Source organism: Argiope bruennichi, chromosome 6 (assembly GCF_947563725.1).
Source record: "Argiope bruennichi chromosome 6, qqArgBrue1.1, whole genome shotgun sequence".
NCBI classification, from domain to species: domain Eukaryota; kingdom Metazoa; phylum Arthropoda; class Arachnida; order Araneae; family Araneidae; genus Argiope; species Argiope bruennichi.
The window spans coordinates 117,051,303-117,073,689 of NC_079156.1; the positions used below are offsets into that span (position 1 = coordinate 117,051,303).

Genomic DNA, 22,387 nt, shown 5'->3' on the forward strand with positions numbered 1-22,387 from the left:
CCAGATTGGTTGAGATGCTTCTAGCCCCGCCTCCTGAGACCTATAAAAGGAAGCAGCCGCAGCTGACGTAAACCAGTGGAGTAGTCGAGAATAGTCGGAATCGACGGTAAAGAACTCACCTTCCAGAGATAAGCGGAGCAGCGACGGAGTGAAGCTAGTGCTGAACTAAGCTGTGTGCTACTGTCTGCAGTAGAGTCTGTTGTATGCTGCTGTGTATGCTGTTGTATGCAACACGTCTCGGCTGAAGATAATCGTCTTTTGTGCTGTATATAGTTGTCGTCTTTGTGCTGTCCTGTGTGTCTTCGTGTAAATAAACGTCGTTGTTTTATTTTTTACTGCCGCCTGGTGATTGAGCGTTCTTCACACCATATAACATCCACTATCCAAACGAAACCCGGAAATTTCGTAACAATATTGAAGTAAGAGTGGAGTATTGGGCTAAAACTGCATGCGAATATAAGAAAAATCTGGTATTCAAAACGCATTTTTGTGTAAGAGTATAAAGACAGTAACACGACGTGCCGCAGTGCAATACAATTAAGGATCATCACAATGCCTATCCATTAATTCTGCATGATGGATCTGAAAACTATTAGGTTTTAATATCCTGCAGCCAATGAGAGCTTCTTTAATTTTTTAGCAAATGCTTGAAATCGCTTGCATTGCACCCACAGCAGCCAATGAAATATTGCTTAAAAAGACAGATTTCTTCCCCACCATGGTGACGGCATTGTGTTTATATGGATAATATGAGGGGTATAACGGCGAAACCAATCTAAGACTCCAAAATACTATCAGCAAAAGAGATAGAATTCAGCGGTGTTATTTTATTAGCATAAGCTAATATTTCTTTTCATTGATTTGAACAAGTTGCTGAGTCAAAATCGTAAAGAATATATGATATCTAGTCAGTGCATTTATGCAACAGAAAGTTAAAAATAAGTAGTACTGCATAACAGAATTTACTATTATTATGCTATTTTAGCTTTTGAAAAGTACTGTGTATTTATTTTCTTATATCTGTACATTTATTTATAAATTAAAATATTTCATTTGTATAATTTCTTTATCTGATATTTTATATTATATGTGTAAATAATTTCGGAAATACTAGCGCAAATATAAACGAAAATCTTGAATCGATTTCAGTAATGCAAGATATTTTTTTTTCCTAGTAAAAGATTATAACTAAGAAAACACAGACATACTTTTCTTGCAAAATAATTGTGAGAAAACAACAAGGGAATGTAACCCATTCAGATTCTTATTTCCTATATTTTCTCATAGTCGGACTGCTAAAGTTGGTCCAAAGTCTGATGGCGTAAAGCAATTTTTGTTGAAATACTATCCTTTCATTGGCATTCTGGTGTGGTGAAAATGCATTCCCAGTCTTTCCAGGAAAGAAAACAAAAAGAACCGCTTTTAAGAATCGTCTGAAAGAGAAGATCCAGCTCTTATATCGAACCGTCTAGACTAACCTGAATGAAGATAGACTTCTTCCTAATGCATTCATCAATTATAAGATTGGGAATAATTCCGACAAGAATAGAAACGGAATTATAGGAATGGCATCACAGTTCCAATTTCTTTGATGACCTTCGATGTCTTGTTTTTGAATGGCTATAGTGAAAAAGAATGCCAGATAATGAATGCATATTTTCAACTGTTCGCAAAAAAAGCATGTTAACTGAATATAATCATATTAATGAATGAATGCGTCAAACTTATATTTTAAAAATATCAAAGTTCTGAACTAAGATTTAAACAAATTCAATTTTTGTAAGACATAATTCTAATTTTTTAAAACAAATTTTATATTTAGTATTGTCTATTCTGTAACAAGAACTTAAATTCACTTTTTAGTGGAGAATACGGAATTAAACTTTTAAACTGCCGTGAAACATAGAAATAATAACTCAATTATACTATACTTCATTGTCTAAATTTTTAGGCATTGAATTAAGGAAGAATATTTTATGTTATTATAACATTTAATTATATAATATTGTTATACTGAGTTACATCAGTAGTAATTATATCTTCTATGTTTGTACATACAAAGAACGTGTGAATACAAAAAAAAGCAATTATAAATAATTTGATTCTAGTGGCTCATTATGTCTCTCATGATTAAATGATAGTTGATGACAAACTAACAAAATATATAGAAAGTTAGAAATTGATCATATGTGATCTGTCTTATGAAACTTGTGGTGAATGGCATATAAGCCAGTAACAGCGCTTCTACCCGAACAGCTGTTTTGGTATAATTGTTAAGTTACTGGACTGCTAGCCTCAAGGTCCCAGGTTCTATGTATGAAATTTAAACCAGGTTAAATCTCTCAATTAGTTTAATTTTATTTAATATTAAGAAGAATAAATAGCCGTTTATTAAATGACAGGACGTGTAGCATTACAATATCTTGATATTATATATATATTGTTTCTCAAGAGAAAAATATTCAATTTACACAAATTATACTTTATTAATACATAATGTTTTATTATGCAGATGTAAAGGGGACACGATATTTAATATTTCAACAAAACAATCATACATTTGAATGTAACTACACCCCATTTTAATAAGAAATTGAATGTTTGAATGTTTATTCATCCATTTATTTATCAAAATTTGTGACAACTTGACACTACTTTGTAAGCTAAACTGTAGCGACTATTACTACCTCCATGCCAATTGGCCGGTGAAATTTGATATTTTTCCCAACTCAATTGAAATACTATTACTTCTTTTACTTTTTAACGTTTCTTTAGCTTTGTTATTTTTTGTATAAAATAAAATCGTAGTCTTGATCTTGTAAAAGTCGTAGCTTCTAAGAGGGAGAAACCTTCTAACACCCACAAATTTAAGCAAAATATGCACGCATCAGAGCACTTTGCTCTTCTAACTGCAGAGCCACATATATTAAATACAAATCTTTCTTTGAGGCTGATTGATTTTTTCAGTAAAAGAAATATCTTTTTATCCAGTTCCCTTAAATTAATCGGGAGGAAAATCAATTTTTCGTTTACGATTTTAATCTCCCGGAATAAATTGGATCCTATTCGATGCGCTTCCATTAACTCATTTTCAGTGATGCGCTTCGAAGTTGCACAAATGCTCTTACCTCAAACGAGATATTCATAACTGGACTGCACTCATTAGAGGGGATTGATTTATTTATGAATACGAAGCGTTCCTCTAAACATCAGCAGTAAATGACATTTCATAAATGCGTTTAGTTTATGATTCAGAAAGTAACTTCTTTCCTTTCGCATGGTATTAAGAATAGGAAATGTTTTTTGCAATAACAGTTTTTCTTATCTATTCCATTAAGTGAGTGAGTTTTCAGCTCGCGTTTCACATTAAAGAAAATAGATTCTGGTCTTTGTATTTATTTATCAGGTTGTTACAAAATCTGGCTTAATTGCGCAGAAGGTATTGGTTTCAGACATATAAAATATACGAAATAATAAAGCGTTTTTCCAAATTCGTTTTTGTTTATTCTTATCTTTAGAATTGAGATGAGATAAATGCATAATGGCTCTAAGGATTTGAATTGCGATTAATATATGTTTTACATTTCTAAATAAATTAAACGGGTTTTAGTAATTAGAAATAAGGAAAAACGGAAAGCAAAGTCATTAGAAATTACAGTAAATCTGAAATATTTATGTTTTTCTTTATTTCTGAATATTCTTTTGGGTATATCAGTTTAAGAAATTTATTCTCAAAATATTTGTTTATTGCACAACAAAATGATAGAAAAAACTGTTTAAATATTTTAACGTATTCATTTTTGTCCTTATTAATATGGGCTTCCTAATTTTGATGCTTTTTCCTTACTGATAAAAAGTAGAAAAAGTGGATATATTTTTATTTTTGTTCTCTACGTTTAAACTCCTTGTGTGCCAACAAGTATACTACAAGGCTTACAGATGTAAGTCAGTACGCAATCGACAGTAAAGTAAATTTCAAATATAAGGTCGCAGGTACAAATGCAAAAATAGAAGAAAGAAAAATAGGGGAAAACAAGTAGATACACAAACAAAAGCAAAATGAAACAAAATTGTTCACATAGTAACAGAAACATACAGTAAATGATATAAAATAATTGAATAAGCATGATCAAATAAAATATACAAATACAAAAGTATATATGCAAATACATGTAGGCAAACACACTAAAGTAAAGTTTAAATCATACGTGGAAAAATACTATTGATATATGTACAAAAGGAAATGAAAGATGATTTACACTGTACAAAGGCAGATAAATGAGGAGGCCAAGCTATATTGTTCTTACGAAGGCAGTTCTTGAGTTTTTGTAGGATATCCATATTATATTATGATATATATTTCATTTAATTTGCTTATATCCGTAACATGTTTAGAACTAATATAAGACGATTTTAGAATAACTGTCAAAATTTTGAACAGTAGTCAAATGACGAAAATACCAACTAATTAGGCAAGGAGGTCACAAAATGACAATTTTGTTTTTCATGGCATCCAGAACAGGACGCCACGAAAAACAAAATTTCACAATGCGTCATTATCAAACCAGTTATTTCAATAATCAGAATTCTATTACTTTTAAATTTTAAACTGAAACTTTTATTACTATCGGAATCTTTAAAGTTGTACATAAATTTAGTTACTTCTAAAAGAAAGATTATAGCAAATGCAAAAGACTATTGTTATTAAAAGGTTTTGGATTAAAATTAATGACTTACATAATAAGCAATAATATAGAAAATAAAAGTAATTGCATTATTTTACGTGACTTATTTTAACATCTAAATAGCCTTAAAAGTTAATGATTATAGGTGAAACTAATACAATTTATTAAATTTTCTTATCTCCTTCTGATTTTTTTTTCCTATAAATAAATTTGTTGGTTTGTTTGACAACAGCTCACTATGCAATTTAAAAATAAAAACAATATATAAAATAAATATGTTTGTTTGAAAATAACTCAATATGCAATTAAAAATGTAAAATTAGAAATTCTATAGAATAATGTAATTCACAGGTTTATTAATTAAAGATATCTGAGTCGAAATTAGTTTTTGCGTGCTCTAGAATATTTCAGCATTTCAGTTTCTAAATCGCTCGCAATATGAAAAATAAAATTTATATGATTTTTATACGTTATCTTTAATTGCAACATATTTGATAAATTTGAAAATGAAAATACGCATCTTTAAAGAAATTTAGTTTTTAATATACAAATTGTATCGCTTTCATTTGTAAAGACATTGTTTTTTTAATAAAGTGCGAATTATTTCTAATAAATACCCATTTCATTTTAAGAGTCAGAGAAATCAACCGAAACTGAAATAAAATTTTTAATTTGTTATGATTTTTTTTAAATATGTTTATGAATCGAGCCAGTAATACGGGATCGAAATAATTAATTTTTCGTCAGATCCAAAAATTTAGAAATACACTTCTTAATATTTTTGCAAATTTTGAAGTATTGTAGGCTTTTATTTGCATCTGTTTTATATTTCTTCTTATACTAGAAAGTAATACCGTGAAGTTAACACTGTTTGCAAAAAGAAAATTAGAAATTGTGTATTCTTGGGAAATCAACGAAAATAAACAATTCAGAATTTAAAATGATAACAAAACCCTTTCAATTTCTTATATAAATTACCTCATTTAAGTAATTTTTTATATAAATTCATTTTCTTATATAAATAATTCTTATTTCATTTTTCTTATATGAAATACCTCAGAAGCGTTTCCTCGAATACGACGATGGAAAGTTTTAGCATATGTAAACGTTTTGATATTAGTGTGGCCAATTAAAATTTGAAATTAATTTATAACCATTATAAATAATTCAGATTTGTCAAAAATGAAAATCAATTCGACAATTAAACATGACATTTTGGAAATTTGGATTAAAGTTGAAAATTTTTTAAAGACTGGTATTTCACCATTCACCGATCATATTCTTATTACCAATCTTTATTATCAAATATTCTTTCACAATAAATTTTTAATTATGACCGTATCTTCCATGAAAATAATTTAAATTATTTTAACTAAGTCAAGATGCAGAGGGAAAACAAAATTTTTCTATTTTTACGTATTATGCATAATATTTTGTAAGCCTCTTACAAGGAATTGGTAAAGCAGGTAAAATAATTCAGTTTTTTTATTATTGCTTTTGAAAAGACTTAAAACATCCCAAAGATCTGAATTTTTAATGAGGATTTTATCGTTCGTTTCTCTGGGGATTCTAGGCAATACCAAGAAAATGTATCTTTCAAGGATTGATAAAAAGAATTCTTAAGCGACGTCATATATAAAAGGTATCATATTTACGCTCGTAAATATCTGACAATCTCCTTCAGCTCTTCAGTTCAAATCCCTATAACAACTCCAACGAAAGTAAAAAGTGCGCTGTCAAATATAGTTGATCCATGAGACCAATTTTCTAATGCAAAGCACTGGCAAGTCCAGTGGAAGAGGTTTATGCATTTTTATGTTTACATTCGTGTTCTGACAAAAGGATATGAGAATGAATAAACAGCTTTCGAGAAATATAGTAAATTGGCATGAAACAACCTTTGGAGAATCGAACATCCTAGAATACTACAAGGAAAAAGAAACTCCACGGATGTAATTGTCAGTGGCTGGTGCAGTTGTCAAAAATGCTCGAGTGATCATTTAAGAAATGAGAAGATTTGTAACAAAGAGGATATAAAACAATCCATTTTTGGAAGCAGAAAAAGATCGATAATGCTCTGAACCATTTTTTATGAAATAAATAGTCTGGGAAATAAATTTTGCTGTTTGTTTTCTGGAAACAGGTGAGCTTAACGCTGTATTGCCTTTGTTGGATTTTTTTTAAACTTTTGGGAAAGATCAAAAAAATTAATTTCTTCTTAATTTATCAAAGTGAAGTAAAGAAATATATTTTTTTTCTCCAATAACTGTAACATGCAATTTCTAAAGTAAGATTTTCAAAGAATATTTCACTGCATCATTTCATTAAATACTCATTAATTATTTTTTTATTCATAAAACGACTTCATATTTTATAACTTTCAAAAAGATTTTTAATTATTGATCTGTTTAGCTTGTATTAAGTATTAAAATCATCAAGAATTAAATATTTATTCTGAAATAATGAAATAGAGCTATTTTGATATCAAACATATTAATTTTAAATTTTATTTTCAGCTTATAAGGAAATAAATATTTTTTCTGAATATTTTCAAATTTATTTTTAAAATACACAAAATTATTTTTAAAAAAAAATACATGCATGTTTGTGTCAAAAAAAATGCTTTACATGTCTTATAAATATTAAGAAATTTCAAAATAAATATTATTGTGTCGTTGCAAAAGTCACGTGGTTCAATAATATTATTAATTAACATACGCTCAATAATAATACTAATTAATTAATATAATTACAATAATAAATTAATATAATACAAACAAAGAGGACATAAAAGAATCCATTTTCGGAAGCAGAAAAGATTCCCAAACCATTCTGAGAAATAAATTTCTCTGTTTATGTTTCGCAAACAGGTGGGCTTAAAACTGTACTGCCTTTCGTGGATTTTTTTTTAAGCTTTGGAGAAAGAGCAAAAAAATTAATTTCATGGTAATTCATCGAAGTGAAGTGAAGAATTATATTTTATTACCAAGAAATGTAGCTCGTAATTTCTAAACTAAGATTATTTAAAGAAAATATCAGTGCATCGCTTAACTACATATTTATTAATTTCCAATTATTAATAAAATATCAACTTTTTTCTTCCTTTCAAAAACACTTTCAATTATTGATCTTTTGAGCTTGTCATCAGTCTTAAATTCATCCTGAATTATATGTTTAACCATAAATAACAGAATAGATAAATTTTGTTATCAAACTAATTAATTTTAAATTTTTCATACATCTGATAAGGAGTAAAATATTTTATTTCAATACTTTTAAATTTCATCCAATTATTTTAAAAGTACCTACATGTTTAGAGTAAAAAATGATTTACAGTTCTTATAAATATTTCTACAAAAGTTAATACATTTCAAAAAAATTATAGTGCCATTACTGAAGTCATGACTTAAAAAAATGTGATTATCATTCAATAATAATATTTCACAAAAACAAAACAAAAAATTAATCATGATAACTGCAGAATATTTGTAAAATGATAAAGATGAATTTTTCATTAAACGTAACGAATATATTTCTCCAATTATTTTAAAAGTGTGCTTATATTTGGGTTAAAAAAATTGCTTTATAGCTTTTTTAAACATTTCTCCAAAAATGAATACATTTCAAAACAAAAATTAGCCTACCATGACTGAAGTCATAGTTTTAAAACTGTTATAATCTTTCAATAATATTACTTCATAGAAACAAAAGAAAAAAATTAATCATGAAAAATGCAAAATATTTGTAAAATTATAAAGAATTTTTCATTTAAACGTATTGAAAGATATTTCAAAATTGCACAATTAACTACAGAACGATTCGTCACCAGTGAAATGTGATAGATATGTAGAAATAAAAGAAAAACAAAAATAAATTGCGGTTATGGTATGGTTATTAAATAGTGTTTTTTTTTTACTAATTGCTTATAATGAGCATAAATATTTTGAATGCATGAATATTTTAAAACATGACACATACATACATGAATATTTTTTAAAAAAAATTATGATACAAAAAATTTTTACATAAATTATTTGTCTCATCGCTTTCAATGTACAGCTCTACAAACAGTCGACTGAGTTTACCTGTAGTTAAATATGCATTATTTTCTTTTTTAAGTTCAAATATCTCAGTCCAATTCCCGAACTTAAAATTAATTCTATTTGATTTCATCTGAAAAATAGCAATCGCAAATTTTATTTTGTGTCGCCAATTAAATATCTAATAAGCCAAGAAGATTGCAAAGATATTTGAATTGCGTGTACTATTAGCAAATTTTCTCCTAATGAGCTCCGATAGCGGATTTCCCCATAGCTCTCCTTTAAACTTCAACATACAATTTGCTTTTAACAAGCTCCAAGCCTTTTATAACAAGCTCCAACTTCATGCTTGGCTGAAACTGAGCTTTGAACAAAAGTCGAACTGAAACAATGTGTAGATACTTGCAATAGAATCGAAATGTATTACAATATTGCAGAGAACATAGTTTTAGAAATTTATATAGTTACACATCGATAGTGCGTGCAATCGTTTTGTTTTCGCTATATTTATAGATATATTTCCTATGACATATAAATTAAAGTTTTGAAATGTTTCAAAACAAGTTTCAATTATCAAATGTTTTTCATTGATGATAGTGTTAGGTTTTAATTTTTTTCTGTTCTTAGAACAATATAAATAAATAAATATAAAATAAAATTCCTTTTCTGTAACAAAATCATATTCTTTATAACTGATATTAGTATAAAGTTTAAATTTTATTTCGGAAAAATTGATCATCTCTAGTATTTGCTGTAGCCAGTAACATAAAGTAAATTTGTAACAAAATGTACAAATGTCATTGTAAATACAGAGGGTTTTTAAAAAAATGTACAAATCCTTTTTTTTAAGAAATTATAAAACATAAATAAAATTCCTTTTTTGGTACAAGTTATGTACAAAATTTTTACTTTTATTAATATCATTATAAACCACAGAATTGAAATTTTATCATTGATTTTCACGTAATATTAATTATGGATTTTAATTTAATACTTCGATATATAATGTGTAACAAGATTTGTTTCCATAATACTTTCTGTCAACAACTGGGAGGAAGAAAAATTCAATTTTTATTGAATAATCGTATTAATGAGTGACTTTATTATATGAATTCAGCTATGCGTATCTATTTATTTTATAATTTTCTTCTCATAATTGGATCCTATATTTTAAAACGTTCTATAAAATCTTTGTTGAAGTTGATTTTTGTTCATTTTTTTATTTTATATTTATTTAAGTGTTCCTTGATTATATTATGGATTTTTTATTATTTTACTAGTAAATAAATTATTAAATTTTAAATTAACATAATAAATCATTAAGCTACAAAAAATAACACTAATTTCATTATTTGTATTTCGCACGACACATGAAAAAAAAATTTAAAATAAAAATAATTTAATATTAGCTTATAATTAAATAAATACTAGATTAATACGTTATTTTTTGCATAAATATTGTTACGAAATTTTCCGGGGTTCGTTTGGATAGTGGGAGTTATATGGTGTGGAGATCGCTCAATGAGCAGGCGGCAGTAGAAAATGAAACAACGACGTTTATTTACACGAAGACACACAGGACAGCACAAAGACGACAACTATATACAACACAGAAGACGATTATCTTCAGCCGAGACGTGCAGCAACAACAGCATACACAGCAGGATATAACAAGTCAGACAGACAGTAGAGCACAGCTTAGTTCAGCACTAGCTTCACTCCGTCGCTGCTCCACTTATCTCTGGAAGGAAAGTTTTTTTTTTTACTTTCGATTCCGACTACTCTGCGACTCCACTGGTCCACGACTCCAATTCACCACCGGTTCACCACTCGACTCACCGTCGGTCCACAACTCTGCTCTGCTCTGCCACTTCCGACTTCTTCTCAATTCACCGTCCCGGTTCACGACTGCCCGGCAGCTGCGGCTGCTTCCTTTTATAGGTCTTAGGAGGTGGAGCTGACGCCTCTCAACCAATCAGGAACGTTCGAGGCGTATCTCCGTTCCTACTCGACGGATCGGGAAAATTCTCGATGTTTCGGGTATAATCCATTTTGGCGCTAAAGTCGCCAAATTCGTCGCCAAGTTTGTCGCCAAGCTCTGGGACCTCCTACGGAACCCACTATCCTGGGGAGCCGCATCGAGGTTCGTAACAATATAATGGAAAAATTGAAACTTCATTTAGAAAAAAACAAATACTCATTTTCAAATTAGAAAATATAACTTTAAAGTAACATTATTAAATTTATTGATTCATTAATTTAATACGTATTGAAATTAGTATAATTTTACAAATGATATTTTAGAAAGTCTTAATAACACTGTTAAGATAATGTATCCAACAAATTTAATTTCATAAAATTTGAATATCATGAAAAATATTTCTGAAATATTTTAATATATTGAAATCATTCTCATTTTCCTAAATATAATATTTCAACTATCTTAATACGAAGGAATTAAGATTTAAGAAATTCCAAAGGTTAGAAGATGATAAAAAAGTTTTTTTTTAGTTATTTTCATGATTCCTCCCATTTTTCTATATAAAATATCATAAGTTTTTCAATGATCCCAATTTCCTACTATTATTTAAAAAAGTTACGCAAATATATTCATTATAACTGTATTAATTTTTCAGTAACTAAAAATAGCAATGCATGTGATGTTATTTATATAAGGACAAATTACATAAATATATCGAAAAATGTGGTTGGTTTTAGCTTCGAACATTATACGAATTCTGAGTTTATTTTTGGCTTCTTATCAAGGTTTATGACACCAAATTTGGCGATATTTTAGGTGACTTATTTGACTATTTGCCGTTAAGAATTTATTAAAACTTTCCCGGAATCATCAACCAATGAGTTGATGTCGCGTTTTCATTGAATTAGACAAACGCGCGATATTTCTATATTTTGACCGAGGCGAAATTTAGAATTTGCTCGAGGATTTTGAGTTTCTTTGCCATGTAGCGTTTTCAGTTTTATTCGTACCTCAGTGGATAAGCTACTTTGAACTGTAGTAGTCTATTGAAGAACGAATTTTTTTCCTTTTTATTAGCTATAATTATTTGTAAATGATATCTATAGTAAATTTTTGTTTCAACTATCTTGATTGAAGTCCGTTCAATCCATGAACTCATTCCAACTGCAACAATTTTATTGATGTAAGTATCATGAAATTGTAGTAAAACTCACTGATTTAAGGAAAAATTAAAGCATTTTGTCGATACATGTTTAGAAAAACTATATTCTACAATTCTCATACGCTTTCGCATTTTAATAAAATATTATAAAAATATTAAAATTAATAGACTTATCATTAATCAATAATGCCTTTAATTCTATTTTTTTAAAAATATGTTAACTTTTATTCTTGGAAATTTCTTTTAAAACTTATATCATTTTAATAATTTTTAAAAACGTGTGTACATATTCTATGAACATTTCCAACCATTAATAGATAGTAGTAATTGATTTATTAGGAATTACGCTTCGAATAATGTAACCATATTAAAATAAATCGATCATCAAAATACTAATTGAATACTGAAACAAATTTTTTATTCTTTTTTATTAAAAGATTCCACAAAATTTATAATGGAGTAAAATGACTCATGGAGTCATTTTAAATTCAAAATTAATCATGAAGTGAAATTTTATAAAAAGATACCACAAAATTTATCATGGAGTAAAATGACGTTGTTTCCAAACTAATTTTTTTTCTCCTTTCTGACATGCAAAAAGTAAAGATGTGAGTTTGTTCAAAACTTAATATGGGCAGCTCTGTGTCTCTGAACGACTGGATATCTTCTGTAAAATAAACCATTTTTCAATCGAGAATAACATAAATTTTTATTTGAAACTTCTGAATCGAATTCAGATAATTCTCCAAATTAGCTGATCACCTGCATTTAGCGGCATACATAAAACTTTTAAGAAGAAAAGATGATTCCAAGAAGAACAAATGGATTTCACAAAATTTCCTATTGAAGAAAATAATATTGTTTCCAAACTAATAACTTATTTATTTCAATATGAAAAAAAAAATAATCATTCAAACCATAATGTGAACAGTTATATATCTCTGAATGACTGGATTTTAAGCATGCAAGAAGTGAATTTTCAATCAAGTCTACATTAAGATTCTAAAAGATTTTTTTTTTTTTTTTTTTTGGCATAGAGATGACTCTATTACCAACACCATACATAAAGGTTTTACGAACAGAAATTACACAAAGCCTAATAAATATAGATTGCTTTGACAAACTATAACTTTATATTATATATTTCTATTCTAATACTTTTTACTTCCTGATCCACAAGACAAAAGGTCACGTGATAACCCGCTTCAACGACAAATTTTTCTTTAAAACATTTATTCTAAGAAAGATCATTTAGGTCTGCATGTGGGGCATTTTCTTATGTATTAGATTACATTGTGCTATGAATTTCAGCACATTAATTTTCTCTTCAAGGGAGAGTCTCTTCATTTGATTGTCCCTTCTCTTTCTCTTTTTCTTCCCTCAGTGTCGAAAAGTTAATAATAATTTTTTTTTAATATATTAACCAGTAGACAATTTCAAATGCCAAAAGTGTTTTTCAGAATCTTATTTCTTGAAATATGAATGTTTTGTTTCTACAGTTTCCTTTATTTTGAGTGTTGAGCGGTATATCCCATATGAATTTGAAATGATTCTATCAATTTAATAATTAATGGAAACGCAAATTATATTTTGGTCGATTCTCGATTGTTTTTCCTGCTGCTACTGCTAACTTAGAAGAAGTAAAGATTCATAACATTCTAATAATAAGCTTCTGAATTGTTTAGAATTGAATTTTGTGTTGATGATTAGCAGATAATGCTTAATTGATCTCTACCACGTACACATACATTGGATTTTTTGAAATGCTCTGTTTGTAAATGTTTTTATGATTATACAAAGAATAAAAATTCTTTAGAGATACTATTTAAAATACGAATGAAATTGGATTAGATGGTTCTATACTAAGCCTTTTTTTTAATGTTTAAGTGATTTGATTGATTATTTTAAATAGAATTAATATACATTTTCTCCCATTTCACCTTCTTAAGTACTCATTAAAGCCGAATGTGCATTTTAGATGATGTTGTTCTGATTGAATAAAATTAAATCTCAGACGAAATTATAACTGTACACAAATTTATATATCATATTCCCATTTTTTTCAACCATTAATTGAGTTTTTAAAATATCATATTGTTACGAAATTTCCGGATTCGTTTTTTGGATAGTGGAAGTTATATGGTGCGGAGAACGCTCAATCAGCAGGCGGATGTAGAAAATAAAACAACGACGTTTATTTACATGAAGACACACAGGACAGAACAAAGACGACAACTATATACAGCATAGAGAAGACAATTATCTTCAGCCGAGATGTGCACAAAACAAGACTCTACTGCAGACAGTAGCGCACAGCTTAGTTCAGCACTAGCTTGACTCCGTCGCTGCTCTGCTAATCTCTGGAAGACCCTTTGTTTATGGTCGATTCCGACTATTTCCACAGCTGCAGACTGCCTCCTTTTATAGGTCTCAGGGGGCGGGGCTAGAAGCCTCTCAACCAATCAGGAACTTTCGAGGCTTATCTCGGTTCCTACTGGACGGATCGGGAAAATTCTCGATGTTTCGGGTATAATCTATTTTGGCACCAAAGTCGACAAATTCGTCGCCAAGTCGCCAAATGGTCGCCAAGTTTGTCGCCAAGCTCTGGGACCTCCGACGCGACACCTGGACTCCGTCCAATACCGATGACTGTAAATCAGTCTTTCTGATGATGGAACCAACCATGCTGGGAAGCAGCATCACAGGTTCGTAACAATATTCAGACGCTTGTGAAAGTACACACCAGCGATCCTGTCCAGATTTAATACGTATCTGCTCTTTAAATTTTAAATCTATGAACCAAATTTATTCGTATTACTCGGCTGTTTTGTAGCTATTTTGTTAATTTACGTTGAGATAGTTGGTCAGACAGACTTTCTCTATTCATCTCAATTGTCTATTCAGAGAAAGCTCTGAATAGATTTCAATCAAAATAATAACTGATAATAATCTATAAATTTGTTCCATATATCAAATTTTATATATCTAAATCAGAGCATTTTTTTTAGTTATTGTATCCAGATAGACAAGCAGAACTTTTAAAAAAAAAGTATTTTTCGTATGCTCAGAAGTCTGAAACGATGGTACTCGTCACAATTTCGGGTTCAATTTTTTTTTTTTTTTTTTTTTTTTTTGTCTATTATATTTTCTCTTTACTTACTTTCTCTTTACTTTTCTCTTATACTTGATATTTTTATTTTACGAGAACGCTTAAAATACAGAATTTAAAAAGTGTTCTAGATAAATCTGTTTTTTTCGACTCATCAATTAAAATCATTCAAGAATGAACGCTATCAATTAATGTGTTCATTCTTTTCCAAAGAAATATTTATAGTAGAGAAAAATTAACTTCCTTTCTTAGAAAAAAAAACGATACATTTTTTTTTATTTAATTGTTCTTTTTCAACTTTCGAAGCAAAATGTTTTCTTTCTCAAGAAAAAAAAAACTCTTTAGAATTTCGACTATTTTTTTTATCGAGTTATTGAACTTTTATTTTACTTAAAGAAACTCTATGACACATTTTTTTTGACTGGTAATAATTGAAATATTCGAACTTTTTTAATTAATTCATATAACAATACTGAATTTTTTGTCATCTATTTTAGTCCAAAAAGTGTGTTTTCGTAATAAATGAACCATTGTATGCCTACTTTCTTTAAGAAGTACTTTTTAAGAATATAATTAAGAAAAAAAAAGTGTAATACAAAAGACAAAAATCTTTAATGAAAGCATTGCAGTTTATTCATTTTTATTTAAGAACTCTGAATTTCTACCATAAAAAATTTATCAAAAAAAAAGCTTGAAATTAATTTTATTAATCTATAAAGTTTGCTCGGTTTTGCATAATATGGAAATTGTTTAAGAGTTTCAAGAAATGCTTTTCTATTCAATTCTTTCTTTTTCAGTAAAAAATAACGCATGCGTATATTGATTGTTTGATGGGAAAAAGAGATTGTATATAAAATAAAAATGATTAGAGTATTAATAAATATATTTCATTTTTTTACGTTGCCAAGACAAAAGACTTTATAGATATTTTTATTAAACTGAAAATAGTTATAAAACGCTAGATGCTGCATTTTTGTTTTAATTAAAACAAATATGTCTTCAAATCTTGTTGAAAATATATTAGTATTTTCCTCAGAACATAAATATCGGAATACATGAAAACTTTTAATATTTAATAATTATTAAGAGTAACAATTTATTTAAAGGCTAAGTATGAGAAATATGAAACTGAAGAAAGAATATTTTAAAAAAGTAATAAAACATTCCAAACGATTTTATGAAATGCACTGAAATTGATTTATTTTTGACTGAAATATCACTAGCAAGAGAATAGACAGACAAAAAATATTATATAAAAGAGACAATAAATAAATGCAACAATTTCTTGAGTTCAAAAAGTATTCTATTAAAAACTATGTTGGAAAATGTATGCATGGACTCAAAGAAATATTGTATCTATAATTTTTATTGCAAACCCGTGAAATTGCACAAAAATATATAATTCCATGGATGCCAATTTTATGAATGAAAATAAAAATAAAGTCAATTTTTTTTTTTTTTTTTTTTTTTTTTTTACAATAAAGAACTAGCGTTTTTAAATTAACAATAAAATCTAAACAATTTTTGCTATTAGAACCAAATTGTGCGTGAGAATTGCTGTAAAATTATTGAATTATTAATTTATTCTCATTATTAGAATTATTCTCATTTCAAAGACTTCTAATTTTCACATATACTACAAAATATTTAACTATGGATTAACTTCAGAAAAAAATCTCTTTTTGCATATTCTGTTTCTGTTATACTAATTCCTCAATTTTTATTTTATGATGAAATGATAAAAAATTAAACTAATTAGCTAAATTTATGTGCAATTATTTGCATAAAATGCCGAATAATTATATATTCACATTATTGTTAATGAGAATGAGAATATTGATCAGTATCTTGAAGATATCGTTGGCATTTCTTATGCTAATAACTGTCATTTCCTTAACATGACATGTTGGAATGCGATAATCTTTTAACATGGATTGTTAAACGTGTTCTCTGTTCAAATGGTACAAAATTTTCAGTCACACATTTTTGTGTTCGCTAATGTAAGTTTCTATACATTAATTAAGCAAATTCACCATATTTCAAAATGAATTGAAAGAAATTTAGTTGTACTGACATTTTTACTTGCCGATCTATATCAAAAACTAATTTAATAGGGTTGGTCATTTGAGCAATTTCTAAAAAAAAATGTTTTTTTAGAAATTGCTCAAATCTTTTCTTTTTCTTCTTTTTCGAACTTCTAATGCAACATTATTCTGTATTGTCCGTCTGCATCGCTAGCAATTCACTTATACATTTATTGTTCACCGAAACATGTGCATTGATGCCAAAGAAATAGAAGGAATAACGTTTCATGGTGGAGCACCCTTAAGTTACATAAAATCCCAACTTCACGTATGACCCCTCTGAATGGGGGTCATTGGGTTGAAAAGTGTTCGGTTTAATGGTTGAGTCTTTCTTCTCTGGCTACAGCAGTAGCATGGGATTGAGTTATTTCAATTCCAAAGATGGGATGCACCTATTACGGATGAATTTGTACCGTGCCTGATGATGGCCGCGATACAACCACACTCAATTTTGATATGCCATCAATTCTTGATCTATCCTAAGTGTGATCATGACTCAGTGAATTGTATTGATTGTCTTTCATTTCATCACGGACGCATAGAAATACAACAACAACTCCTTGCGGTTAAGGGATCTTAAGAATTAACAATAATATATAAATATTAAAATAATTTGGGCGAAATTGTTTGAATGTTACATTCAACATGTAAATTGGTCTTTGCATAACTCAGCTACTGAGCTTTCTAGAGAATTACCATCGCATTTTTTTGTTTAAAATTTCTGAAATGAAATAATTTGTATCTATATATTTCGAATAGCAATTGTAGCAACATAGGAATTCTTTTAATCTTTCAAAGGGCGATATGACAACTTCTTTTCCAAGATTTTTTAAAAAAAATAATTGATGCTGACCGATATCAGATTGTTTCTTATATTAAAAAAAACAGTGACATTTAAAATTAATTAAATGTTTTAAAATAATTTTAAATTCCTCTTTTCAGACCATGAAATTCTTTTTTGTTTGTAGTGAAAGGAAAAGGAGTTTTTAATTAATATTTTCTATAAAAGAAATTTTTAAATATCAATTAATATATTCAAAAAAATTCACCCAAGAAAACTTAATTTCCTTACCAACTTTTGCACTTCATGAAAGATAGTTTAATAAGAGTTGATTGTGGAAAATATTTCTATTGCTATCACAATTGCACATATCTTCCTGATATCTGAAGGAAATAGGCCAGGAAACGGTTGTATGATCCCTGTTTAAATTAGAGGGATTTCGAGGAATACTCAAACCCCTTGAGTTGCGATGGTAAATATTTGTCTCACCCTCATGAAGGAGAACTAAAGAAAGTAAAAGTTTTTCTGGTAAAAAATGCTTCATTGTCAGGAGATTCAACTTCACCTATGTGTTTCTTAAGATGATGTTTTTTAATATAGTGTACCTCAAAGATTTAATTATAAAATTATAAAAATATTTGAACGCTAAAAGCAATCATTAGAATATTACTAAAGAAGAAACAGTTTCAAATAATTGCTTAAAAATTAATCTCTTGTGCGCATTAATGCTTTCTGCATTAGGTAAACATTTAAATTAATGATTAATTTTATTGATATGTATGAAAATATAAAGACTTACCTAACTTTTCTTTTTATTATTTTAGATTGCGAAACAGTGTTTACAATAGATATAAATTCTTCAGACTGAATATCTTTTGCAATGATTTGTCTGCCCTTCCTTTGATACCTCTACTCCCGAATATTCTGAAGTAAGTAGTGTTTTATAATCTCATAAGAATGTGATTTTTTAAATATGTAAATTTTTTATTAATAGATTTTATAAGTAAAATATTTGATGCAGATGAATTACAATAGGTAAAATTAAATAATGAACATGTGTAGTCACATAAGAGGTTAAATCAAATGCGTTTTACCCAAATTCAAATGGAACAATACATAAATAAGAAAAAATTATATATAGAAATGAATAAAGATAATTAGTATAATTCCTTCAGGTTACATTTTCGAGTCATAACAAATTATAATAATGCTTTGAGTTTTCTTCTTTTTCTTTCCTTTTTTTAAATTATAATTCAGTTTTCTATGTGTTCAAAACCTTGCTTTCGAAATCTTATAATCGAAATTTAGGAAGATCTTATTTTAGATAAGGTTTCCGAACAGGGAAAAAATGTTGTTAATTACAGTATGACGCACATTATTTTATGAGTTGACTTAGAAAAATTTATATAAAAAAATTTATATAATAATTTTTATGGTATGGTGTAATGCAAAAAACTGAACAAAATCACATTCAATTTCAGTCCTGCGTTTGTTTGAATACATCATTTCTTTATTCGATTTCTAAAATTTTATTTTTAAAATTTTTTTCACAAATTACGAATATTTGAACCCCTAATATTGTATAAAAAGTTGTATTTAAAAAACATTTAAGTCTCACAACCCAAGCGCTTGTAAATTTTAACAAAAATTTTGTTCGAAAACGGTATTTAAAAGAAAGTAAAAATTATTGCCACATATAGAATAAAAAAATGCACATAGGTAACTAATTTCGAATATAGAAATGTGATCCTAACTTCACAAATCATAAACATTACATTTTCTACTTGGTGAAACAGATAGCAGAAATTCAAGTAACTAAAATCTATGTAAAGAAAGGGATGAAAGCAAAAATTTACCGAAAACTCTTAAAAAATGCTTCTGTGTTATGCGATAGTAGGTTTTTATAGCAATAAATTACGGAAGAAAGGAGTTCATTTTCTTTGCAAAGAGGGAAAAAATTGAAAAGTGCACATATCTTTTCAATGTACAGCCTTCAGAGAGGCAAATGATTTTATCCGAGAGTATTTCAATAAAGCTTATGAAAAAAAAGAAAAGAAATTGTTTAAAAATGTTTAACATAGAGGTAAGTGTTTTTATTAAGCAATTGTGCATTATTGAACAAAATATTACTAAAATTTTCTCTAAGCGTAAATGTTTATTGGAAACGGATTTAAAAGTTTCTCTATTCATGTTACCTGACTTCTATAGTTTATACCTTTTAATTTTCCTATTTTCGCATTTAGTTCCTTCTAAAAAAAATCACGTTTATCGTCTATACAAACATGGCCACAGATGGTACGATATTCTTTTGACGTATATGCATGCACTTTATATATGCATGCGCATTACTGGTTTCTTTTAAACACATATAATAAATGCAGAAATAGAAATCTTTTCGGTAAGCATATCATCACCACATTAATCTAATCCACTATTGAATATTACCACTTTTGTGCTCTATGAACAAGCATTTTTCTTGCATATGTATAGCATACTTTGTGTGTTTGACATTTCCGATTCTATGGAATGCCTTGGAAATGCGTGAAATGTTAAATCGTGCCATACATTCCAATTTTCAGCATCGTATAAAATATCTGAGTTTTCTATAGAATACTCAGTTTCATGTATTGATGGCATCATATGGCAACGGAATGGTAGCAATGGTATAATATGGGGTATATATGGATTTTTTCCCAATTTATCGCCTAATATATAAGAAATATAGTCTACATCGTTCATATTCATGGAAAATATCCATCTCAAAAATATGATGTATGAACAACTAAAACTTATGAACAACTAAAAAGAAGAAATGAGAAACTGTAAATACTGACTCATATATTTCATATCTTATCCAACGATGTTTCTATTTGCAGAGCTTTTCAATTTTATGAAAAATATTCTCAGTATAGATAAAGGCATATTATTCGGTACAAGTCATTATGGAATGTCAATTGAAATTAAAACATAAATAGTGAAAAAAAAATCATTCCTATCTTAAAATTATATTACTTTATGCATGTATCAAATAGACTATTTTCTATAAGATATAAATATTTTCAAAGGCGAGGTAGCGCAAGCTTTATACTGGATCAAGGATTTTCTGTTATTTCCATGGAAACTATTTTGAATTTCCAAGAAATATTTATTTCAATGACTTATTAAAAAAAAGAACATGAAGTTCAATAAGATGTGAGTTGCAAACTTCAATGAGTATCCGTATGCAAATACACGAGATGGATTTCCCAAACCTTATCTATTCTTTTCTTTTATGTATGGGTTAATCGATTTCTATTTATTTTTCCTCATTCCTTCCTTTTTTCTCAGAATTTTTGTTTCTAAATTTTTAAAGAATTTTATAAAATTATGAATATATCCGAAATTGAGAAACTGCCCGTTTGAATAAATCTCCATGAAGAGATATGTTGTATTGATATAATAATTTTCTCTTGATAATCTCTTAGCGCAACATTTTCCCTCGAATATTCAAAGATTGTGTTTCTTCTCGAACAGTATTTTAAATATCAATTAACGAAAAACTTCATTATTTGTCATCTAGCTATTTTTCTGAAACTACCTCAAAAAATTTTAGATTTGGTAAATATAAATTTCAAAAAACAAATATATATATAAACGGAATTTAATCTTCTATTTATTGAGTTTATCTTTATAAAAATCATTGAAATTAACGAATGTTCTTGAATGATTTTGTTGAGTTTTATTTTATTTTTTATTTATTTATTTATTTATTTTTTGCTTGAAAGAAACAGAATATTATTCGTTTCTTCTTAAAGCGATTAGCAAACCACTACTCTCAGAAAAATATTTTATTTAAAATAAACTAAAACGCTCTTTCATATATACCAAGTAAAGAACATGCTTTGCAATTTAAAATTGTGGTACATTTTGCATCATAAAGAAGCAGCGAGAAACATAGTTTCTTACTTTTAAATAAAATAAGTAAGTGGATCAATAAAGACACAAAAGAAAATATTTATAATGACTAATACATGGTGGTTACAATTAAACTGATGATAGAGACATATAGCTATGCTTTTAATGAACACATACGAGTGAAATTTCTAAATACAGGCGATTGTTATGTGAAGAATATAGTTTGGAAATTTTTCGCAGATGACGCTTTTTGATAAATCTATAAACAAATTAGTAGCTTACGGTTTTTTTTCTTCGATAAAAGCGATACTTATGGTTATAACAAATATCAACCTTCAGTGAATATGCCATTGTACAAAGAGGAAGAAACTTTGATATTAGAACTATTTTATCAGAATGATAGGAATGCTCCGGTGGCACTCCGTGATTTTGAAGATAATATGTCATTATATGCAGTTTGAGACATAATTCGAAGACTCAAGAAACTTATTTTCTAGATTCTGCACCAAAAAGAGGAAAATGAGTATCTAAGCCAGGCTATTTGTAGAGGAAGCTGCAATTGCAATAGTTGAAGCATCAAATTTTTCAACTATTAATATAAGTGTTACTATGTCGCTCTAACGTTCGACATTAAATGAATCTGAAAATTTA

General features: G+C 28.0%; 1 protein-coding gene across 4 annotated transcripts in view; it reads left to right on the top strand.

The window, feature by feature from the left end:
• Positions 1–22,387, top strand: part of LOC129972348 (FMRFamide receptor-like) — a 359,306-nt gene that overhangs the window by 261,899 nt on the left and 75,020 nt on the right. For all 4 annotated transcript variants that reach the window (XR_008784852.1, XM_056086455.1, XM_056086457.1 and 1 more), the window contains one exon: positions 18,667–18,771. The gene's annotated coding sequence lies outside the window, so the exon portion shown is untranslated. The remainder of the gene's footprint in view (positions 1–18,666; positions 18,772–22,387) is intronic.